The sequence below is a fragment of the Bos taurus genome, chromosome 11 (assembly GCF_002263795.3).
Source record: "Bos taurus isolate L1 Dominette 01449 registration number 42190680 breed Hereford chromosome 11, ARS-UCD2.0, whole genome shotgun sequence".
Taxonomy (NCBI): domain Eukaryota; kingdom Metazoa; phylum Chordata; class Mammalia; order Artiodactyla; family Bovidae; genus Bos; species Bos taurus.
In genome coordinates, this window is record NC_037338.1 from 61,127,108 (window position 1) to 61,153,302 (window position 26,195).

Here is a 26,195-nt window from a genome sequence, read left to right on the forward strand (position 1 = left end):
TTCCACACATGTAGGATGCAGGCTCACATTCTTAAAGTCTTTCTTAAAAAGACTCTGCCATACCAGAACAATCAATATAAGGTATAGACAGCACAGCACAATACTCTAAACTTTAGGGCCTCACTCCCATGTATTCTGTGTGATATTGGCATGAAAAATATTTCCTTATGACCTTTCATTAAGTATCACTTGCTTCTGTAAATTCTATCAGATAGATCTATCATTCAAGAGGCAAAAATTGCAGGCCAAGTACTAGATAAATCCCTAAGTGGCCTAAGGAAGGTATTACCCAGCATTTGTAGTTTGTAACCTGCAGCCAGGGATTAAGCACTGTGGAGCTGAGGGATCTAAATCAACAATCTTGGAATGAAAAGAGCATCAGTGTCAAGTGACTTGAACTTTCTCAAAACTTTCAGTACTCAGTAAAATATTGTTTATTTGACCAGATTAGGAAGGTCAGCCTGCATTTGTGAGGGGTACACAAGACAAACAACTTCTAGATAATGAAGTGAGCAAACCTTGCTCACTTGGCTTGGTTTCCCATATATATAGTTACTTCAGTCCAGGCTCTCAGTACTACTGAATCATGGTTCTGTTCTTCCTCTTACAACTGAAAAGAAAGAGTAAAGTTGGCATGTTAATACTACAAACACTAGACAAGTTTTCTAAACAACTTAATGAAATATTCTCCCTTAAATATTTAAATCAACAGGTCTCAACAGGACACTGTGTTATGTCAGAAGCAACCTAATACCAATAATAGTAAAAATATGAAAGTTTGCAAATGACTGACTTTTAAAAATAAACCAAGGAACTCCGGGAGTTGGTGATGGACAGGGAGGCCTGGCAGGCTGCAGTCCATGGGGTCGCAAAGACTTGAACATGACTGAGCGACTGAACTGAACTGAATTGGAGGAAGACTTAAGGTTATCACAATAATATCATGGTCACACATTTATATTTCAATATGTTTTCTTGAGAGAAAAGGCGGGAGTGGGATTTCAGAGGTGAAGCCAGGCATTGCACATGGGCGGTGTTGCTCATGCCAACACCATTCTTATATTTCACAGAAAAAAAACAAAGAAACTATTGGTTTCCATGGTCAGTTTTCTCAACAAACCCTTTTATTATACAGAGATAGAACCAAACCTTGCTCACTTGGCTTTTTTTTTTAATTGAAGTATAGTTGATTTGCAATGTTGTGTTAGTTTCTGGTGTACAGCAAAATGATTCACACATATATATGTGTGTGTTTATGAAACTCCAATACTTTGGCCACCTCATGCAAAGAGTTGACTCATTGGAAAAGACCCTGATGCTCAGAGGGATTGGGGGCAGGAGGAGAAGGGGACGACAGAGGGTGAGATGGCTGGATGGCGTCACCGACTCGATGGACATGAGTTTGAGTGAACTCTGGGAGTTGGTGATGGACAGGGAGGCCTCGCAGACCTCCCTGGCATGCTGCAATTCATGGGGTCACAAAGAGTTGGACACGACTGAGAGACTGAACTGAACTGAACTGAACTTTTCCCTATTCTTTGCATTATGGTTTATTATAGGATGTTGAATATGGTTCCCAATGCTACACAGTAGGACCTTGTTGTTTATCTATTTTCTATATAGGAGCTTGTATCTGTTAATCCCAAAGTCCTAATTTATCACTCCTCTACCCCCTTTCCTCTTTGATAACCGTAAATTTGCTTTCTATGTCTGAGAGTCTGTTTCTGTTTCATGAATAAGTTCATTTGTGTCATACTTTAGATTCCACAAATAAGTGATATCAAATGGTATTTGTCTTTCTCTTTATGACTTCACTGAGTACAAAAATCTCTAGGTTCATCCATGTTGTTGCAAATGGCACGATTTCATTTTTTGTGGCTGAGTAGTAATCTATTAGGAGAAAGCAATGGCACCCCACTCCAGGACTCTTGCCTGGAAAATCCTGGTAGGCTTCGGGCCATGGGGTCACTAGGAGTCAGACACGACTAAGCGACTTCACTTTGACTTTTCACTTTCATGCATTGGAGAAGGAAATGGCAAGCCACTCCAATGTTCTTGCCTGGAGAATCCCAGGGACGGGGGAGCCTGGTGGGCTGCTGTCTCTGGGGTCGCACAGAGTCGGACACGACTGAAGTGACTTAGCAGCAGCAGCAGCAGTAATCTATTGTGTATATATACATCTTTATCCATTCAAATATTGATGCACTTGCCTTTCTAATTATAGCTGATGGTTAGAATCAATTAATTAGATTGAAAAGAATGTGGGCCTCAGAGATTTACCCACCACTAATGTATTATTGAAAATTGTAGTGAAATAAGAAAAAGTGGTAGGAAAGAGGAATATAATCTGGAGAAACAGTGGAGCCTCAGAGGGTGACACTACCTTGGTGAGGCCACCTCAGGCCAGTCTTAGTCTTACAGGTTGAGAAACAACTTTGCTAGGACTCTGATGTTTGTCAGACTGATTGAGACTGTCCAAACTGTGAAGGGACTGCTATACAATGTAATTCACTTACAGATGTTATGAACATGTTTACAGTGGGGATATTCTTTTCCAATGACTAATGTTACTTCCTTCCTGATCTCATAATACCCTGGGAATTGAATTTGTGATTATAAGGTTAGCTGATAGTGTGGAATCAGAGAAAAAAAGTAGCAGAAAGTCTAGGAATATCCTCCCGGCCATGAAGAGGTTTGTAGAATTGTCCTCCACCCACAGTAGAGAACACCTTTCTAGTCACCAGACTGAGTGAGTTCTCATAGAGGGCACACCCTCCGCTGAAGAACACTGGACAGACCCTGCCAACATCTGATTTTTTGGATTTCTTTTCTCTGTGCTCTAAGATTTTTGAGACCTTTCTATTCAGACAGTTGGTTCGGTTTCAGTATATTTCTGTAACCATTAGTGTTCTGTAGTTATACAAAATAGAAATTGACTTCCACTAACTTGAACATGAGTGGAATTTATTGGAAGGAGTTGAGAAATTTTACCCAGTTAATTGAAAAGCTGAAGTCCCAGGTCTCTGAAAGAATACATGCAGCTGCCCTCTGGAGGCTTACTTCTTGGTGGGAGGAAAGGAAATAGACATTTAATTAAAAAGAGGCAATAAGTTACGTAACTTTACTATAGAAATACATTCAGATTTATACAGATTACCAAGGAGGGAATGGTCAATTGTCCCTGGCAAGGATTAGGAATAAGTTTCAAGGTGAGGAAAGGCTGAACAGGGGAGGTGATATTTGAACTGACTCTTAAAAGATGAGTAGATATTTGCCTGGTGGTCAAAGCAAGGAAGGGCACTTAAGACACAGAGACATGGAACTGGGACAGAGTGTGACATATTTGAGAAAGTGAATATCATTCCATTTACCTTTAACATGGAGTAGGGATTGGTAAGGTGGAATTTAGTGAGAAGAAAAAAAAAAACTGGACAGGAGGCAGAGGACTGGCCATGAAGAGTCATGTTGCAATAAACTGAACATAGAAAACTACTATCATATTCCAAAGTAAGTTTTATGCGTAAAACTCCTATATACCAGAAATTCAAAAAAATGCAAAAGTACTCATAGGATTATTTTTCAAAGCTCAACAGTTTTCTTCTGTCTTCTCTTAGAAATCACTGATTCTCTCCTCACCAATTCCTCACTACCAACCATAACCTGCACACACACACACACAAGTCTGCATGATATGTCATGCCCACTGGAGTTGGTTTTGAACACTTAGGATATAGGCAACCTTACAATGTAATCTCATGAAAACTGACTAGACTTCATCTTTTTGAGAACCATTCTCTGAAGATCCTTCTCTGGTAATAGCAGATTTTGCCAATAATAAATTGAGCAGTTTCTAGGAGATCTTATTGGTAGGTAATAAAGTATATTAAACCTGTCTTTCTGATCATACTTGGCCTTCAGATATGCTCAAATTAGTTATTCCAGTGGGGTAGAGAGGACAATTCATAGAGCCCAAACTGACTATCAGACCATGCTGGACTCTTTCTCCATTATCCTCATGGATATGTTAATTAAACCATGTGGTGGATCCAGATACAGATCAATCTTGGAAGGAAGAGTTGTGAAGGATTTTATCCATTCTGGACACAAGAATTTTGACCATAATACTCAGTTAGTATGCCTTCAATGGAGGTTATGAATAACTTGAACTGTAAGGGCTCTTTAGTTTTGGAATTTATAAAGGCAACCAGTGGATTTGCTGAGAAAACTAAATCTTTATTCTGAAATGAGAATTTTAACTTTTAAATATGCTATCATATGTAACTGAATTTGGCTCAGATGGGAAAGAATCTGCCTGCAGTGTGGGAGACCTGGATTTGATCCTTGGGTTGGGAAGATCCCCTGGAGAAGGGAATGGCAAACCACTCCAATATTCTTGCCTGGAGAATCCCATGGACAGAGGAGCCTGGCGGGCTACAGTCCACGGGGTCGCAATGCGTCAAACGCAACTGGGCGATTAACACACATACACAGTAAAGGATATTTTGTATTTAATATATCTTTTATTGTGGATTCTGCTGTCTGTTGGCCTTTTTCACTAAGAAAGTGAGGAAATCCCTAATTAGTGTGGCCAAAGGACTATTCTGATTCTTCTAGGTTTTAGAAATCCTCTTGCCTCAGCTTCCTAGGTTGGGATTTTTCTCTTTCAGGACTCTTATTTCTACTGGCAGGCTTAGAGGCTTTGTGTATGCATTCCTCAAAGGGCAGTTTTTACCAGTAGTTTTCTATAGAAGACTTGCTTTCAAAATGCTCTGCAAAATGCTGGTTGACCACTTTACTAGTTAGCAGAAATGGCTGTTATTGCAGTTTCTGTCTGTCTGTCTCTCTCTAACTTGAGTCTTCTAGGGCCACATTATATCTGTCCTATTCACTTTCTGTGATGTGGAAAAGAGGGAAGGGGAGAGTTGGTAATGTTTTGATGCTGTTCATATCCTTACCTTCTCTTTTCCACATCCTTCCCCCAAGTAGCGACTCATAATACTTTGCAGTAGAGTGTAACATTAATAAGCCCACCAGTAAAGAAGATCCAGAAATAAAACCAAACTTACTAGTTTCAATTTTTGTACAGATCACAATGAAAATCTCTAAGAAGCAGGGATTTTTAAGAATACCTAAGACTATTTTAAAATTTTGATTCTCCATACAATCTCAGATTATTACCAGAGTGCATTTCAACTATGGCAGATGGCATATTCCAAAGACGACTGCAACAGTATCTCCCAAACCATGTGCTCTTCTACCATGTGGCATTGCTACTTTCCCATGGAGAGGTCGCTATTCCTCTACCCTCCTGAATCTGGAGAGTCCCTTGGATTGCTTTGGCAGTAGAATACAGAATACAGAATCGATTTGGATGTGATGATGTGCCAGTTCTGGGCTTAGCCACTAACTGGCCTGGCAGTTTAATTCCTGCTTCTCAGAAACTAGCTGCTATGTACGAAGTATGATTACCTAGAAACCACCTAATGAGAATTTTCCAGTTTATTGTGATCCACACAGCCAGAGGCTTTGGCATAGTCAATAAAGCAGAAATAGATGTTTTTATGGAACTCTCTTGCTTTTTTGATGATCCAGCAGATGTTGGCAATTTGATCTCTGGTTCCTCTGCCTTCTCTAAAACCAGCTTGAACATGAGGAAGTTCACAGTTCACGTATTGCTGAAGCCTGGCTTGGAGAATTTTGAGCATTACTTTACTGGTGTGTGAGATGAGTGCAATTGTGTGGTAGTTTGAGCATTTTTTGGCATTGCCTTTCTTTGGGATTGGAATGAAAACTGACCTTTTGGTGGCCACTACTGAGTCTTCCAAATATGCTGGCAGTTCTCCAAATTTGCTTCCAAAATTGAGTGCAGAACTTTCACAGCATCATATTTTATGATTTGAAATAGCTCAACTGGAATTCCATCACCTCCACTAGCTTTGTTTGTAGTGATGCTTCCTAAGACCCAGTTGACTTCACATTCCAGGATGTCTGGCTCTAGGTGAGTGATCACACCATCATGATTATCTGGGTCATGAAGATCTTTTTGTACAGTTCTTCTGTGTATTCTACGCCAAAGCCTTTGACTGTGTGGATCACAATAAACTGTGGAAAATTCTGAAAGAGATGGGAATACCAGACCACCTGACTTGCCTCTTTAGAAACCTGTATACAGGTCAGGAAGCAACAGTTAGAACTGGATAGGGAACAACAGACTGGTTCCAAATAGGGAGAGGAGTACATCAAGGCTGTATATTGTCACCCTGCTTATTTAACTTATATGCAGAGTACTTATATCATTTTAAATGCCTGACTGGATGAAGCACAAGCTGGAATCAAGATTGCTGGGAGAAATATCAATAACCTCAAATATGCAGATGACACCACCCTTATGGCAGAAAGTGAAGAAGAACTAAAGATCCTCTTGATGAAAGTGAAAGTGGAGAGTGAAAAAGTTGGCTTAAATCTCAACATTCAGAAAACTAAGATCATGGCATCCTGTCTCATCACTTCATGGCAAATAGATGGGGAAACAGTGGCTGACTTTATTTTGGGGGGCTCCCAATCACTGCAGATGGTGACTGTAGCCATGAAATTAAAAGATGCTTACTCCTTGGAAAGAAAGTTATGACCAACCTAGATAGCATATTAAAAGCAGAGACATTACTTTGCCAACAAAGGTAGGCTATTATTTTTCCAGTGGTCATGTATGGATGTGAGAGTTGGAGTATAAAGAAAGCTGAGCACCAAAGAATTGATGCCTTTGAACTGTAGTGTTGGAGAAGACTCTTGAGAGTCCCTTGGACTGCCAGGAGATCCAACCAGTCCATTCTAAAGGAGATCAGTCCTGGGTATTCATTGCAAGGACTGATGTTGAAGCTGAAACTTCAATACTTTGGCCACCTGATGCCAAGAGCTGACTCATTTGAAAGGACCCCGATGCTGGGAAAGATTGAGGGTAGGAGGAGAAGGGGATGACAGAGGATGAGATGGTTGGGTGGCATCACTGACTCAATGGACATGAGTTTGAGCAAGTCCAGGAGTTGGTTATGGACAGGGAGGCTTGGCGTGCTGTGGTTCATGGGGTCTCAAAGAGTTGGACATGACTCAGCCACTGAACTGAACTGAATTAAACCCAATGAGAATTCCAAGCTACCACTGAAAGGCCCTGGAGGATGGGATGCTATGTGGAGACAGAGAAAATCAAGGGACACTGTAACTCTATATGTGGAAGTAAAGGTGTTCTCTTGGGCATCCAGTGCAGCAGAGCCTTCAGAAGACTGTGTGACTATAACTGCATGACAGTCCCCAGGAAAGAACTTCCTGGACGATGTTGTCAACCCACAGAATGATGAGAGAAAATGATATTTGAACCACTAAGTTCTGGAATGGTTTGTTAAGCAGTGATAGATAGCTAGAACCTAAGCTGTGGTGGCTATTGCAGAGTCTGAGGGTAACCCTTCTTCCCAAACTTTAAATGGAGTAGCTCTGGGTTTATCTATTTCACATTTGGGGATTCTTCATGAGAAATCATTTAGAAAAGAGTGGCTCCACCTCTTTAAAAAGCTTGAATATCACTGCCATGGGTAATTGAGAGTTGGCTAAAGAAATATAGGCCACACTTGAGGACCATAAAAAACACCATGACATCAAATCTCCCCTGATCAGATTCCTTTAGACCCAAATATACTTAGGCCCCTCCAGACGGATGTGTATTTATGTCTGATTTCTAAAACCTTTGATATAAAGTACTCCAAATCTGGCTTCTAATGGTCCTCACCATTGGGAGATTCTTTTTTGCTCAGAGATGCAAAGACTGCAGACTGTGTTCTGTTCCTACAGCTACCCTTATTTGAATTCAGGAAAAAGAGCTCATGGCATCTTACTTGGTGATGTAGACTGTAGCTCTTGGAAGAGAGCAAAAACCAATTTCCTTGGTGCCACCGTCCTGTCTTAGGCACAAGATGAGGAGAAAATCATCTTAATAAGGGCATTTGTTTTAATTAGAAATGGCCTCTTCATAAAACTTGCACATTCTCTGGCCCCAAGCTTTGCCTAAAACATTTGAAGTGCCCTTGCCAATCAAAATCATTTGTCCTTCGACACTTAGCAAAGCAATATGTAGAAAGATTTCCTTAAAGGCTTTCAGCATCTCAGCTAAGAGCAGTGTTTTTAGTCTTCTACACTAGTGTTCTGTTTCCTTTTATCATTCATACCATCTGTGATGAAGTCTATTTTGTTAACTCAGAAAACCTCAATTTCTGTAAGACTTTAAGATGAAGCATTAACATATTTTTATGGATTGTGCTACCATTATGGTTTTGGAGACTTCTCATTTCTGTTATTAAAAAGAAAAACCCTGCCATCTAAGCTTCTCATAAGAAACTATTTTTACATTTATAATCTTTAAAGATGCTTATGGAAAGAAGTGCTTTGAACTCTTTCAGTAAGATTTAGCTTAGCCTAAAGCTTAACAATAATGTAATTTGAGTGAGTCTGATCCTACCTGTCAGAGATGCTGCAGAAAGATACATAAATCACGGCCAGAATCTCATCTGAAACCAGTTTAAAAATTCATGTGGCTAAGAATCATTCCTGTGTGATCTGGTTTCTTAATACTGTAGTACACAGTGAATACTGGGATTCCAGAGCTGGAATGCACCTTGAAACTCATTTTATCAAACCCATTAGTGCTACAGATGAGTAAACTAAGGCCATGCATTCAGACTGGAAAGTATACTTTCTTTCCACTGTCTGTTTGCACGTAAGTCAAAGTGTGTGTCTTAGAATCAGCAGCATCACCTGGGAGGGAGTTAGAAAATGCAGGATCTCAGACATCACAGCAGGCTGATTGCATTGGAATCTCTATTTTTACACCATCTCCAAATGGTTCATAAGCACATTGAAGTTTGAGAAGCTCTGCTCCATACCATATTTTCCCCCAGAGAAGGGCAAGCCTTTGGAATACGCTCCTTGCAGATTCAAAATCCAGATTTTTTCACTAATTAACAAAGTAACTTTAACCAAATCTCTTAACCTCTCTGGTCCTCAGTTTCCTTATTAATTAATGGGGGTAATGATACCTATAGTGGAAGCTCACCATGGAGTTTAAATGGAAAGAATGTTTGTATGGTTTCTAGCCAAGCACATGATGGTAGACCCTCAATAAATAGAAACTGTTACTACTGCTGCTATTGCTACTGCTGCTGCTACTTGCTACTATTGCTACTGCTGTTGCAGCCTCTGCTGCTGCTATGCTACTACTATTACTGCTACTGCTGCTACTACCGCTGTGGCCATTACTGTTACTACTGCTACTGTTACTGCTACTGCTTCTTCTACTGTTGTGCTGCTACTACTGCTATTGCTACTGCTAATATTACTACTACTGCTGCTGCTACTGATTCTACTACTACCACCATCACCATGGTTATTAATAACTCAGAGAGGGAGAGTAACCTGCCATACATTGACAAGTGACCAAAGTGAAACTAGAGCCCTTGTCTCCTAACAGTTATTCCAGGGCAGCTTTCCCTGGACCTCATAGCTTCCCTTCTCTTTTAAGTACAGCTAAATGCTACTGTCAACATTCTTATATAAGACCACTTCAATTCTTGGAGTAGAATATAGAAAAAGGAGACCACTTTTTTTCAAGTTTCCATTTGAACCTCTTGAAATTAAGTCAATTTGCTCAATTCTGTATCTTTTCAGGCTGTCAGAGCTTCAGCTCAGTCTGAGTTTCTTCTAGGTGACATCTTCTGTTTCCTTTAACTATAGAAATACTGCCTTTCTCTAATTTTGCTTCTGGCCTCTTAAAAATTTTCCGAAGAGAGTTTTACTGGATCTGGTAGTACATTTGTTTTCTTAGAAAACAGGATATGTGTTACGGGGAGACCTTGATTTTTTAAATGAGTTTTTTCTTTGTATATTTCAATCTTAGTCCTTTCAGCATTCAGTCCTGCTCTAAAGCATACCTACCTCCCCAGATACATAACCCCACTTTGAATAGTTGTAAAGAAAGGGGAAAAACCCCTTTGTTGTATGAAAATAGGATTTCCATTTGACAAACTAAAATAGATGTTGATTTCTTTCTTTGAGGTCCCAGGGTGACTTTTGATCCCTGTTCTTAGAACTGAAGACATGTGACTTAATTTGAGAACACTGGCTAAACTGTTAACCTTTTAGCCTCAGATACACTAGATTCCAAAAAGTTATAAATCCTTTGAATGGTGGAATAGCATAGTTTTGTGGAGAAGCATTCAAATATTCCAGCAATATTTATGAAAGTACTTTGCATATTCCTCTTTCATGTAACAGAAAGTGAAGGAAGTATTGGTAAAAACAAAAGAACAGGATCATACAATAAGACCAGTCTTAGGCTGTATCCCTTGTGGAAGATAATGCAGTTTCACAGTTAATAAGAAATCATATATGCATGCACCTTAAATATATGCAATTTTTATTTGTCAAAAATAAATAATGTGAAAGATGAAATGATGCATCTCACTCTGTTAGGTAGGTGAAAAGGCACTGGGTTTTCCATCTCCAAGAGGCTGAGACTCCTTGGCTGCTGCTAGAGTGAATGGGTACTGGGATAGATTTTTCACTGATGGCTGCATCTGACACTTACTCAGTTTAGCAAGAGCTGTGCCTTGTGCTTTTAACAAACATTTAAGCACTTGAAGGGGTCCAAATGAATAAGAAGCTCCAGTACGTATTTTTTCAAAACACTTCCCCCAACACACACAAATTGACCAAGCTCACAGAGGAGCTGCTTTGTTAGGGTCAAGGAGCCTTAAACATGGCTCTTAATTATAAGCCATAGACACTAAATAAGAAGTCTAATATTTCCTGAGAGGAAACATAGGTACACAAATATACTATGTTGTCTTAAATTTCAAACAATGTTCCCAGAGTCTTAAAAAAAAGAGGTCCTTTAAAATTCTTATCTATCCATCTATCTATCTTCTAAGGACTTCTACATTAACCAAACACAGTTTCTAAGCACTTTACAAATGTTAACTCACTTAATACCTTTAAGAATCTTTACCAGATAGGTTGCTCTTATCCTCATTTACAGATGAGGAAATAGAGTCATGAAGAATTTAGATAACTTGTCCAAGACCACCGAGCAAATAAGTGACAAGATTGGAACTCAGATAGTTCGACTCTAATGTCTATGCTGTTACTGTGCTACATTATGAGGTTATTGTGTTGCAATTTTCTTTACACTTAGCTGGTAGATAAATTTGTTAGTTGTGGTACCAATGAAACTAGGATGGTGAGTTCAGTACTTACTGTGCCAATAATGTGCCAATTACTGAGGCTCTGCATATGTGATATATAATCTATGGGCTGTATCTTTAATTTCAATGCCTTCAATTAATTATTAGCTAGCTTTTTCAATTCATAAGACTATGACAATTTTTCCTTTTAGGACCATGTGTTATTATTAACTACAAATACAAAAAGCAATCTGAAGCATTATTTCAAAAACATCCTGAGGTTACAATACAAGGGACAAGGTACAAATGCCCAGGGCTTACTAGAGACTTGAAAAAGAGAATTTTAAATGAGACTGGAAAAGAGTTATTTGCCTGTTGAACACCTTGATGCTTTCCTTCCATGCTACTATGTGCATGAAAATCTGCCCTTTAAATCAGATTATAGGTAGGAAAAGTTTTCAATATCCAACCACAACCCCCTCAAATCAAAATTGCCCAATGTATATAAAAAACAAAGAAACCTCCATATCAAAAAGGAGGGGATATATATACACCTATGGCTTACTCATGTTGAGGTTTGATGAAAAACAACAAAATTCTGTAAAGCAATTATTCTTCAATTTAAAAATCAATAAATTAAAAGAAAAGAACCTCCCTAAACAGTAACCAGAATGTTTCTGGAACCACCCCATTGTGCCTCAGCCAGTCCAGCACAGACACAGGAGTGTTGCCATGGCAGCAGGGACCCAACCATGTGGGCTGGTTTCAATAACCAGCAGCTGCTCACTTCAGAAAAAGCAGGATGATAGCCCAGATCTGAATGAGCATTTTTCTCTAGGCTCCGACCTGACCTGAATATTGTTTTCTCACCGAATTTCCTTTTATTTATTTTTAAATATCAACTTTCCTTGAACTTTCCCTCATTTGTGTCATAGCTGGCAGGACTATAGAACTTTTCTTTCCTTCTGTACAAAATGTTTTTTTCTTTAACAGTTCCTGAAGTTTTCCCTGTGTCTTCCTTATCTTCCCACCACAACATTTACGTATACACACACACACACACACACACACACACACACACACACCCCTTTGCCTCATTATATAAAGATCCCAAACAAATCCCCTGAGTTTATTTACTCCAAGAAGTATTAACACCGAGGTAGCCCAAAAAACCCTCCGTGATTCACCCAACACCAAGTACATTTCATCTGCCTTATGAAAATATGGATCTGGAATAGGAAAATGACCGAAGGCTCACATTATTCTGGCCATGTTCAGAGAATCTATGTTTTAATCCTAAACATATTCTTAATTCACAGTTGGTTCAAAACCTGTTTTTTCCCCTTTGTTTACACATTGGCAAAATGGGAAGAATATAAAAATGTAAAAACTACTAATGTGGTTTCTGACCCCCTCTCACAGGGATTGCAGAGAAAACTGTTCATGATGCAAGACAAGAGCTGTACTATATTTGACATGAACTTTGCCCTCTCTAGCTCTTAAGGAGTTTGAAATAATTTTGAAATGAGTCTTCTGCTCTTGTTGAATTTTTTTTTTATAAATTTGAAATGATTTGTTTACAGGTTTTTACTAAAGACTGTCAGAGAAAAATGTTTGCGGTCATGGTATCCAACAGGCTGACAGAACCCAGAACTTGCTTGGTATTCAAAGGAGAGCCCATCCACTATTATCCTGCACAGTGTATAATTACTTGCATGTTGGGAGCCAAAAAAGGGAATGCAATCCTGTGAGTGTGTGTTTATACTGAAGAGTTTGAGAAGCAAAACAATTCAGCAAGCATTCTTCATCCCCAGCATCTGGGAATAATTAATTTGCTTGCTATGGTTTATAGCAAAGTTGATAAAGTTGTCTAAAGCACAGAGGTCATCTGCCTTAGTTAAATCTTTCTACTTTGGGGTTTTACATTGTGGCTAATTTTAGTAAATCTTTGTATTTTTAATCCTAAAATGCTGTGACAAGAACCTTCTGCTTATGATTTCTTGATCATTTTCTTTTCAGTCTTATTCCCACTTTGTTTAGGAAGCTGACACTCACACGCCTCTCCCCTCATCCTTGCAATGTGATGCTGCAGGGGCAAAGAGCTCTCAAGAGAGAGGCCCTGGAAGATGCAGTGTTGTTTTCAGTAAAACACTTATTTGAACTCTGAAGAGTTCCTCTGGAATATAGAATGCATCTTTGTTCAATTCTATCTCTTTTAGGCCAGGACATTAGAGATTATCATATGAGACTCTTGATCTATTGTATTGTAACAAGTTAATAGTTTATGTTAGGTGCTACATTTCCTTAATTGTGACTTTTAGGAAGATACTATATTATATAGATTATATTATATAGATATACTATATATATATAGTATAGTGTTGTTGTTGTTCAGTTGCACAGACATGCCCGACTCTTTGAGACCCCATGGACTGCAGCACACCAGGCTTCCCTGTCCTTCACCATCTCTTGAAGCTTGCTCAAGCTCATGTCCATTGAGTCAGTGATGCCATCCAACCATCTCATCCTCTGTCAACCCCTTCTCCTCTGCCTTCAATCTTTCCCAGCATCAGGGTCTTTTCTAATGAGTCAGCTTTTCGCATCAGGTGACCAAAGTATTGGAGCTTCATTCAGCTTCAGCATCAGTCCTTCTAATGAATATTCAGGTTTGATTTCCTTTATGATTGACTAGTTTGATTGTATAGTGCATATACATATAAATGTGAGTGTATATGTGTGTGCGTGTATATATATATATATATATATATATATATACACACACACAGGTATATGTATGTGTGTGTGTGTATATATATATCCAATCTAACAATTCAACATGTTACAGAGGACTTATCGGTCCCTGGGGATTTTCCTCAATTTCTCACTAAGGCATGCTAAAAATGAAACACAACTGTTACTCTGACCTGAGTTTAGTTTGGGATTTCAGAATAAGAGCAAATGTTTTATTTTTGTTGGCTGAGTGCTCCAAGTGTTTAACAGTGCTAAAAGTTTTCTATAGCACTTTTGAAAGCTCCTATTTCACAACACTCAGCTCTTTTCTTTTGAATCTTGGTGAGAAACAGAGCAACTCCCCAAGTGTAGCCAGGTTTTCACCCCCCTCTCTTTCCTCAAGGTTTATCTCCACACTTAGACAACTGCTTCAAATCACTTGTGCCCTGTATTTCAGGTCTCTTGGGGCTAAATATCATTGATCTTCATTGTCAAAAATGATGACCTCTAGAAGGATTTTTTATGAAAGGCTTATACTCACTAAGAATAACCAGCCTGGGATCCAGTTCTCAAACTGGCTCACTCACTGCCCTATAGCCAGAAGGTGCTTGCTCAGGGGAACTATTTCTGTTCTTCTGCTTCTATATTCCCAACCTCTGTAAAATGTGACACCCTTCTATTTCTTCCTTCAGAGTTTACAAGCACAGATTAGACCTTACACCAGTGACTAAATATTCATGTGCCATAGCTCTTAAAAGCTAACCTATGGTACAGTGACTGGATTGGTACTGGTTGGTCATGAGTTTTCCCAGATCTGTTTTCTGATGAAAAAAAAAACAAACCCACAAAAACACAATGAGCTGTCTGAATACAGAAAACTTCCATGTCATGTTTACCACAGAAGCCCACCATGTAGAAAAAGTCATAGCTTTTCTTCCAAGGAGCAAGCATCTTTTAATTTCATGGCTACAGTCACCATCTGCAGTGATTTTGGAGCCCAAGAAAATAAAGTCTGTCACTATTTCCATTGTTTCCCCATCTATTTGCCATGAAGTGATGGGACCAGATGCTATGATCTTTGTTTTTTGAATGTTGAGTTTTAAGTCAGATTTTTCACTCTCCGTTTTCACTTTCATTAAGAGGCTCTTTAGTTCCTCTTTGCTTTCTGCCATAAGAATGGTGTCATCTGGATATCTAAGGTTATTGATACTTCTCCTGACAATCTTGATTCCAGCTTGAGCATCATCCAGTCTGGCATTTCAAATGATGTACTCTGCATATAAGTTAAATAAGCAAGGTGACAATATACAACCTTGACATACTCCTTCCCAATTTGGAACCAGTCCATTGTTCCATGTCTGGTTCTAATTGTTTCTTCTTGACCTTCATATAGGTTTCTCAGAAGAAAGGTAAGATGGTCTGGTATTCCCACCTCTTGAAGAATTTTCCACAGTTTGTTGTGATCAACACAGTCAAAGACTTTAATATAGTCCATGAGGCAGAAGTAGATGTGTTTCTGGAATTCTCTTGCTTTTTCTGTGATCCAATGGATGTTGGCATTTTGAGCTCTGGTTCCTCTGCCCTTTCTAATTCCAGTTTGAACATCTGAAAGTTCTCAGTTCACATACTGTTGAAGCCTAGCTTGGAGAATTTTGAGCATTAATTTGCTAGCTTGTGAGATGAGTACATTTGTGTGGAGTTTGAACATTCTTTGGCATTGCCCTTCTTTGGGATTGGAATGAAAATGGACCTTTTCCAGTCCTGTGGCCACTGCTGAGTTTTGCGAATTTGCACTGGTCCATAAAATTCAATATTTGGAAATCCATCCCCTAGCATGTACTTTCTTGTTGTTGCCTTTTCTCTTGTGATGTTATTCTTTTCTTCATAAAATCTGCCTCAGAAGGGATAATAAAAGTGAATTCATATGAACCAAAGTGAAAAACATTCAGATTCAGAAACACTAAAGTTGTAGAGCATTTCCCTTGTGCCAGGTCTATGCTACGCACATTCACATTCTATCCGGCTAAGTCTTAACCAGTGTCCATTATTATTTCACTTTTACAGTTGAGGTGAAAAGTGAGCTAGATTTTGGGTGATCCATATCCTTCCAAGGCAAAAAAAGGCCCAGAGGGCTGAGGAGATCCAAGAGAGGTTAGTGGCAGACATGTTGAGACTTGCCAGTCAAGGTTAATTTGCTTGGGAAGAGAATGACATAGTGATAAGAGTAAAGATGAAGAGGCATAATGAGCACCATGCAGTTAGAAACAGAGTCCAGACTGACCTGAATGGAAGGCAAGCAGCAGATGGGAAGACTATGAATGCACAGATGAGTGGACAGCATTATCACTTCACAAGTCATGATGTTTCAGATGGTACATTCTAAAGCTTGCTAACTTCTTGGATCCCCACTGAGTCCGTCAATGCCCTGAAAGACATATTTTTTTTCTTTGAATGTGTTTACTTGACCATTTTTGGCTTCTCATCATATTGCTTGGAAAGATCATTGTACTCTTAACTGCGGGGCATGTTCCCTATAAGAAAGCTTCTCTGTAGCCTTGTTGCTGAGTGTGCAATACATTCTTAGTTTTCTATAAGAGCCCAGACTATTGAGTCAGAGGTTTCCAACAGGAGCAGAAGCCCAACCCCATAAGTTTCCAGCCCAATACATGCGTGCTTAGGCTTGGTGTGAAAATTGTATGGTTTAGTCTCTTAATAAAGTCCTACTTTTTCTAGTGGTGATAGTCTTTGGATCTAAGGATATATCCACCAGTGTTAACTCTGAGCCATCTCATTTGAATAGTGAGGAGTTGATAAACTTGATGATATGTGTATCTATGAAGCTCCTAGTTCAAAGCTATGTGGTAGGTGTTCAGTAAATTGTAGCTGTAGTGGATTCTCATTATTTGTAGAGTCAATATTTGCAAATTTGCCTACTTGCTGAAATTTACTTGTAACTCCAAAACCAATACTCACAGCACTTTCATCATCATTGTGGATATGGGCAGAGCAGTGAAAAATTTGAGTCCTCTGACATATGCATTCCTACTTGAGGACAAACAAGGGAAAATGCTGCCTTATTTTGTCAGCTCTCACACTGTAAGCAAATTTTTTTGGTCCTTTTGGTGGTCTTCTTAGTGCCCTTTTATCAAATTTTTGTGCTTTTTTAGGTGATTTCATTGTGTAAAATAATTCCCTAGTGTAGTGCTGAAGTGTTTTCTAGTCTTCCTAAGCACAGGAAGCACCTTATAGACAAGATATGTGTGTTAGGTAAGCTTTGTTCAGGTTTAAGTTATAGTGTTGCTGGTCAAGAGTTCAATGTTAATGAATCCATAATATTTATTAAATAAGTAAATAAGGTGTCTTTAAACAGAAACAGGTAAAACAAGGTTATGTATTGATCGCTAACATGTTTCCTGCAACTTAGTAGAATACAGCTATCACAACTAGCAAGAGTTAGTGCATTTATGATTGTAGTCATTCAAAAACGTCAAACCGTGTGCTTGCTCCCTAAGCCCAATATACTGAGAATGGTAATGATTTTACAAGATTATGTCAGATGCCATCTTCTTTCCTCTCCTCCCCCTTACCAAGATTCTCAAAGTTGTGTCTCTTCATGGTGCCCATTCAATGCAATGTCCCTCTGGTTCTTGAGCCAATCTCATCTAGGGCAGAAAGTGAGTAATCCCTGGCACAGGGATTGGTTAATTCTGTTAATTGGTTAATTAACCAAAAATTGGTTAATTCTGCCATGAAGTCAGACCTCCGCCCCCTACTCCTGCCAGACCTGGATATCCACTAGAGTGATTGATCTCTGAGACTGAACACTCATGTCGAATTCACAGCCCATCATTCTGGAATCCTGTATCCAAGAATGAGAACTGAGCATTTACATCACCACTTAATCTTCTTACCTCAATATTTCCTTATAACTGAGCATTTACTGATAGGCATCCATCCAGTCAAACTTTTACTCTCGAGGGAAGAGAGATCCATCAAGGGTCACAATATAATGTAATTGGTGGTTTGTAGATGTGGATGATGCTGAAAGGAGTACAGAGGAGGGGTGTTAAATCCAACAGGAAGTCTTCCCAGAAAAGGTAGTGAGAAGCTAGTCTTCAGATCAGATCAGATCAGTCGCTCAGTCGTGTCCGACTCTTTGTGACCCCATGAATCGCAGCACACCAGGCCTCCCTGTCCATCACCAACTCCTGGAGTTCACTCAGACTCATGTCCATTGAGTCAGTGATGCCATCCAGCCATCTCATCCACTGTCGTCCCCTTCTCCTTCTGCCCCCAATCCCTCCCAGCATCAGAGTCTTTTCCAATGAGTCAACTCTTCGCATGAGGTGGTCAAAGTACTGGAGTTTCAGCTTTAGCATCATTCCTTCCAAGGAAATCCCAGGGCTGATCTCCTTCAGAATGGACTGTTTGGATCTCCTTGCAGTCCAAGGGACTCTCAAGAGTCTTCGCCAACACCACAGTTCAAAAGCATCAATTCTTCGGCGCTCAGCCTTCTTCACAGTCCAACTCTCACATCCATACATGACTACAGGAAAAATCATAGCCTTGACTAGATGGTCCTTTGTTGGCAAAGCAGTGTCTCTGCTTTTGAATATGCTATCTAAGTTGGTCATAACTTTCCTTCCAAGGAGTAAGCGTCTTTTAATTTCATGGCTGCAGTCACCATCTGTAGTGACTTTGGAACCCAGAAAAATAAAGTCTGACACTGTTTCCACTGTTTCCCCATCTATTTCCCATGAAATGGTGGGACCAGATGCCATGATCTTCGTTTTCTGAATGTTGAGCTTTAAGCCAACTTTCTCACTCTCCACTTTCACCTTTATCAAGAGGCTTTTTAGTTCCTCTTCACTTTCTGCCATAAGGGTGATGTCATCTGCATATCTGAGGTTATTGATATTTCTCTCGGCAATCTTGATTCCAGCTTGTGTTTCTTCCAGTCCAGCCTTTCTCATGATGTACTCTGCATAGAAGTTAAATAAACAGGGTGACAATACACAGCCTTGACGAACTCCTTTTCCTATTTGGAACCAGTCTGTTGTTCCATGTCCAGTTCTAACTGTTGCTTCCTGACCTGCATACAAATTTCTCAAGAGGCAGATCAGGTGTTCTGGTATTCCCATCTCTTTCAGAATTTTCCACAGTTTATTGTGATGCACACAGTCAAAGGCTTTGGCATAGTCAATAAAGCAGAAATAGATGTTTTTCTGGAACTCTCTTGCTTTTTCCATGATCCAGCAGATGTTGGCAATTTGATCTCTGGTTTCTCTGCCTTTTCTGAAACCAGCTCGAACATCAGGAAGTTCACAGTTCACATATTGCTGAAGCTAGTCTTAAGAATAAGCAATTAGCCAGGCAAAGAAGTGGATGAATGGTGTATAAAGATGCCTCTGATAAATGAAATGGCATAAGCAAGGGCATGGAAACATGAAAAAGCATGGATTATTTTGGAAATCACAAATGTTTAAGTACTGCTGGTTATAAAATGTAAGGATGAAGGAAACTATAAGCAAGGTAAAAAGACAGCCTTCAGAATGGGAGAAAATAGCAAATGAAGCAACTGACAAAGAATTAATCTCAAAAATATACAAGCAACTCCTGCAGCTCAACTCCAGAAAAATACACAACTCAATCAAAAAATGGGCCAAAGAACTAAACAGACATTTCTCCAAGGAAGACATACAGATGGCTAACAAACACATGAAAAGATGCTCAACATCACTCATTATCAGAGAAATGCAAATCAAAACCATAATGAGGTACCAGCTCACGCAGGTCAGAATGGCTGCTATCCAAAAATCTACAAATAATAAATGCTGGAGAGGGTGTGGATAAAAAGGAACCCTCTTACACTGTTGGTGGGAATGCAAACTAGTACAGCCACTATGGAGAACAGTATGGAGATTCCTTAAAAAACTGGAAATAGAACTGCCATATGACCCAGCAATCCCACTGCTGGGCATACGCACCGAGGAAACCAGAATTGAAAGAGACACATGTATCCCAATGTTCATTGTAGCACTGTTTATAATAGCTAGGACATGGAAGCAGCAGACGAATGGTTAAGAAAGCTGTGGTACATATACACAATGGAATATTACTCAGCCATTAAAAGGAATACATTTGAATCAGTTCTAATGAGGTGGATGAAACTGGAGCCTATTATACAGAGTGAAGTAAGCCAGAAAGAAAAACACCAATACAGTATACTAATGCATATATACGGAATTTAGAAAGATGGTAATGATAACCCTATATGCAGGTCAGCAAAAGAGACACAGATGTATAGAACAGTCTATTGGACTCTGTGGGAGAGGGCAAGGATGGGATGATATGAGAGAATAGCAATGAAACATGTATATTATCATATGTGAAACAGATTGCCAGTCCAGGTTTGATGCATGAGTCAAGGTGCTCAGGGCTGGTGCACTGGGATGACCCAGAGGGATGAGATGGGGAGGAAGGTGGGTGAGGGGTTCAGGATGGGGGAAACATGTATACCCATGGCTGATTCATGTGAATGTATGGCAAAAACCACTACAATACTGTAAAGAAATTAGCCTCGAATTAAAATAAATAAATTTAAAAAAGAATTAAAAAAAAAAAGACTAGAGCTTTTAGCATGGCAAAATAAAATAAAATGTAAGGAAAAAGGAGTAGGAAACGAGGCTGGGTAGGGAGCAGACCAGGGTTTCCCAGGTGGCGCAAGTGGTAAAGAACCTGCCTGCCAATGCAGAAGACATAAGGAATGTGTATTCAGTCCCTGGATTGCGAAGATCCTCTGGAGGAGGACATGGCAACCCACTCCAGTATTCTTGCCTGGAGAATCCCATGAACAGAGGAGCCTGGTGGGCTACAGTCCATAGGGTACAAAGAATCAGACATGACTGAGGTAACTTATCATGCCTGCACATAGGGAGCAGGCCATGTTATAACATGACATACCTGTTATATCAGTGATGGGAAGCCAGTAAAATAGAGTAACCCAAAATACATGGTGGGATTTGAGTTACATAAAGATCACTGGTGTCTGTTTGGAGGATGAGTCTGAGAGTTGCCAAACTGGAGGCACAGAGAATATTTTAAAGCTGTTCCGATAGTCCTGGTGGGCAATGTTGAGGTCCTGAGCTAGAGCAACAGAGGGACTGGAGGGGAGAGGAACACTAGGTGGTAAAATCAGTGGACCTTAGCAATTGTAGCTAGGATGATTCCGCAGTTAGATGATTTAAGACAGAATTCCATGTCTGTCCATCTGTCCTAAGCCACTTCAGTCATGTCCAACTCTTTGTGATCCTATGGATCATAGCTCACCAGCCTTTGAGCTAGATGATTCCGCAGTTAACAAATGACCCTAGATGAGCTAGATGATTCTGACCCCCACATCTCAGTGGCTTACTGCAAAAGTTTGTTTCTCAATCATGCAGCATCTACTGTGGGTTCAAGCTTCTCTCCAAGGCAGCCGCCTTCCCAAAATGCCTCTGGCACACAGGTTTCTTTGATTTGGTGACTCTACCACCTCAACACAAGACCTCTCCATTCAACACATCAGAACAAGAGCTATTTCAGGCAATGAGAATTGAGAAAGACTTTTTCGCCCGCTTTAGCCCAGAAATAATATGTGAACTTTCATTCACATTTCACTGGACCAAACTGGTTTCATGGCTAAACTTAACTAGAATTGGGATGGAAATGTAGTCTCTCTTATGCCCAGAAAAGAAGAATTTTATATTGGTAAGCACGTGGTGTTACCACTGCCCAAAGTCCATTCAAAGGCGGAACAAAGATGGGATGGCCACTGTGTGACATATGCATATATTAGGTGGAGAAGTGAAGGGAGCTTATGATTTCCTTTAGGTTTCTGACTTGAGAAAACCAGTTGCTGGTGCCAGTATGTGAGATGGGGAAGACTGGAAGATCAGCATATTTGAGGGAAAAACAATATAATAGTTTGGGGACACATAAAACATTCCTGGGTAAACATTATATCTCGAGATAAGAAGTGAAAGATAAGAGTGGAGTGGAAGGTAGTACTGGACAAAATTGAAGGCAGTTAGAGTGTTTGAATAGTCTAGAAGAAGCAGTGAATGAATATGGTCATGAGTGAAAGGCAAGGTAGACAAATTACTAGAAGGTGTTTGGGGAAGAAATATAGGCTGGTATTTAAGGCTGCTTGCAGCATCAGGCACACATTTGCCTGATGCTGTAAGATATTTTAAAGAGGTCATTGAATACCTGACATGGCTCCAAACCATATCTAGAGCCTGGGGCCCTGGTTTTCCATCTCTCCCTGGGCCTGGATCCCACTCCCATAAATGAGTCTTCTGGAGCCTGCTCACACGTAGGCAGCCCTCTGTTCTCTTACCACCTATCTAATCATTCCTTGGCATATCTCCTATCTAGCACCAACAAAGGCCATAACCATGAGAGAGCTGGCTACATCCTTCAGAATCTGCCTTTGAACCTCGCCCTAAGTCCAAACTCTCATGCTGGGCAGTTTCTCCAAACCCCATCCTGTGTCCCTTTCACAGGCCATTGCCTAGTCCTTGCTCACTAGTCTGCTTGCCAGTTCAGAAAAGTGTGGTCTCGGCTTGCCTTAGGCCATGCCCTTAAAAATTCAAGAGGGTCAATAAAAGCAATAGTCTTGTGTTTTTCCAGAAAATATTTACTGCCAGTAAAGACTGAAATTTCTCTGAGATTCATGGAGTGAGAGGTGGATGACTTTTGCGGGAACCAGCCTGGGAGCATTAAGGCAAGTAGTGGAGAGTTACATTTGCTCTCCTCTGGACATGAGATTCTATGTCCAGAGTACATGACTGATGGAGAGGGAAATGGCAACTGCTCCAGTATTGCCTGGAGAATCCCATGAGCAGGGGAGGCTGGTGAGCTATGATCCATAGGATCACAAAGAGTTGGACATGACTGAAGTGGCTTAGGACAGATGGACAGACATGGAATTCTGTGTCCAGAGTACATGGCTGATATTAAAGCGAACCAATCCTGGGGAAGAAAGGACTGTAAAGAAGCTCATGGAGGCTTTAGGAGATAGGTCAGAGCTGTCATCCTCACCCCTGTGCCAGGTGGGGACTGAAAACCCGAGACCAAGTCTATGGGAGGACATAACAGATCCAATGTAAATGTAGGTATCAGATTAGGGATCTGGGAAAGTGCAGCAGAGACATGGTTCCAGGAACACCAAGGTGGTCAGGGTCAGTTTGCATAACCATGCTGTTACAGGAGTTCTATCTGAACAAGTCAAGGGCTAAGATGGCTGGAGTCCTGCCTTCTTGACACAGCTGCCAGAAAGGCTGGCAGAAGCAAAGCAAAAGGCAAAGAGAAGTCTGCTGGGGGTGTAGGGCAGGGCAGATCTTATCCAATACAGGTTAAACTTTGAGACCCAGGTATATGGGGATCAAGTAAGCAGTATGGCTGCCCCAGGGGCAGCTCTACCTGATAGAATCCTTGAAGGTTTTGAGCTTCTCTTTGACCTCTAACAATAGCTTCTTCTAGGCTCCCATTGGAAATTGGATGAGAGCAGCAGCTACTCTGGTCCAATAGATCAGTGTGTTCTGGAGTTAGGGGGAGGGGGAGAGGGAGGGCAGGGGCAGCCTTCTCCTGACTGGAAGCTCACTGGAATAACTGGGATATGGGTATGCTGTGGACAAAGCTAAGACCAGGCCTGTGATAAATACCAAAGATGACATTCTGTTACTTGCTTTAAAAGATGTATGTATCTACCAGTCATCCCAAGAGTACTCAAGTTCATACTATTCAGTTCAGTTTAGTTCAGTTGCTCAGTCATGTCCAACTCTTTGCCACCCCATGGACTGCAGCAAGCCAGGCTTCCCTGTCCTTCACCAACTCCTGGAGTTTGCTCACACTCACGTCCATAGAGTCAGTGATGCCATCCAACCACCTCATCCTCTGTCGTCCCCTTCTCCTCCCGCCTTCAATCTTTCCCAGCATCAGGGTCTTTTCAAATGAGTCAGTTCTTTGCATCAGGTGGTCAAAGTATTGCAATTTCCACTTCAGCATCAGTCCTTCTAATAAATATTCAGGACTGATTTCCTTGAGGATGGACTGGTTGGATCTCCTTACAGTCCAAGGGACGCTCAAGAGACTTCTTCAACACCACAGTTCAAAAGCATCAGTTCTTCGGCGCTCAGCTTTCTTTATAGTTCAACTCTCTCACACCCATACATGACTACCGGAAAAACCATAGCTTTGACTAGACGGACCTTTGTTGGCAAAGTAATGTCTCTGCTTTTTAATATGCTGTCTAGGTTTGTCATAGTCTTTTAACTTCATGGCTGCAGTCACCATCTGCAGTGATTTTGGTGCCCCCCAAAATAAAGTTCATACTATGGCTTAATGCAATTCAAAGAGGTAACAAATATGAAACGCACTGTACATTGTAACAGTGAATAAATGCAGGGTACTGACACTGTTTAAAAGCTAGTCATCTAAAAATAGGCTTTATAGTGTCAAGTTGAAGAATAGTCACAACCTTAATGTTGAGAGTTACGTTTTATTCGTTGGGAATTTTTAGGACTTCAGCCCAAGAGGCAGCATCTCAAGTAACCCTGAGAGAACTGCTCCAAGTAACTGCTCAAGTAACTGCTCCAAGGAGGCGAGGGGAGGAACCAGGTTAAAGAGAAGTTTTGCAACAAAGGGCAAGTAGTCTGAACACCAAAAGATTATTGATTAATTATTTAATTATTTAAATAAATCATTTATTAAATAAAATATTTAAATAAATTATTAAATAATTAAGTTATTGATTAAAGGAAGCCAGACATCCCAAGTTAAGGAATTTAGTGCTTTTCTACAAATGGGAAGACTAAGAGTCTGGGCTCATTGAAACCATTCCTTTCATAAGCATCTTCTCAGCTATCCAGGGGCAGTATCCTGTGGTGTTTTTTTTTTTTTTTTTTTAACATCCTGAGCTCCCTTGGGGCTCCCAGTAGGAAGTGGCTGCAGTCCTAATGCTGCTAGATAGCAGATGTTCTTTTCCTTCCTGAGTGTCCTTAGGGCTCACCAGCTCACATTGGAAGGCTGCAGTCACTGATGACTGTGACATCCTTATTTATTGATATGGCAAGAAATATTTTATTTCTCAATAGCCCAAATTCATTGCTATGCTAAGTATTTAATATACATTATTTTATTCAATCCTCACAACTGTAAGATGTAGGTAGTAGTATTCTTTGCATTTTATAAATGGGGAATGTCAAGCTCACAGAGTACCTAACCCAGGTCATGAAGCTAACTGGTAAGTCTGCAGTCAAGCCCATGTCTGTGTTGATCACAAAGTGCTTCCTCCAAAGACAGAAAACACTGCTATGTCTTTGTTTTGAACATCTGGCTAAGCTGCTTCTTCACTCATTGTCTGCAGAGGTTAGTCCTGCAACATCAGCTCTGGTCTCTGCTGTCACCCAGAGAGCAGTCTCCGTGGGTTCTTGAAGAAGGCCTGGTGTTGCAGGAGAACTCCCTCCCTTCCAACAACCCCACAACCACCAACTCTGGATCTTATCTGGCAGCCCTCACATTCCTGCTAAGCGCCTCAAGCAGGACACATTCCTAACTGGGCGGAGGAAGAATTCCTGGCATTCTTCAGCCTGCTGTCCTCCCAGGGACTGGTATAGAGGGAAAAAAACCTTCATTTCTAGTGTTTGGAATTACTCTGAATTAAGTCCTGCTCTCCAAGCCTTGAGAAGGGGGAAATAAAGGGAGGAGGAAGGAGAGATTAAGACCCATTGAGATAAATACTTCTCATAACCTGTTTCAGAATTGTGGAATCAGGAATTCGTACTCCTCAGTAGTCTCTTCCATCTGTGAGGCCCTTGCCTTTGACAGGCTATGTTGTTTGTCTAATACATCATGGCACCCTAACGTCAGTTATAGTTTATGAATAGAATAGTCTAGATGTTTTCATGCATATTACCTCTCTGCAACAATAACAGGTATTACTTTTATAAACACATTCATACTTTATCGTGCTTTATCACTTACATCATTCCATTAGATCTTCACAAGAAATCTATGAGGTTGATATTATTATTTCCATTTTGTAGGGGAGAAATCTAAGCTGAGAAGTGAGGTAACTCACATGCTGTTAAATAACTGCCAAGAAAGAGGTGGCCTGTGCCCAGAACTTCTGACTCCCCTTCACCATTTTTCATGTTCAAAGCCCCCCATTATGCCATCATAGATACTGCAAGGGGGTAA

General features: G+C 40.4%; 1 long non-coding RNA gene across 1 annotated transcript; it reads right to left on the minus strand.

The window, feature by feature from the left end:
- Positions 1 to 399: 399 nt before the first annotated feature.
- Positions 400 to 26,148, minus strand: LOC112448877 (uncharacterized). Its single transcript, XR_003037343.2, has 3 exons — positions 25,980 to 26,148; positions 16,234 to 16,377; positions 400 to 610 (listed from the first exon to the last, which is right to left on the minus strand). It is a non-coding gene; the product is annotated as an uncharacterized lncRNA (long non-coding RNA).
- Between the last annotated feature and the right edge of the window lie 47 nt (positions 26,149 to 26,195).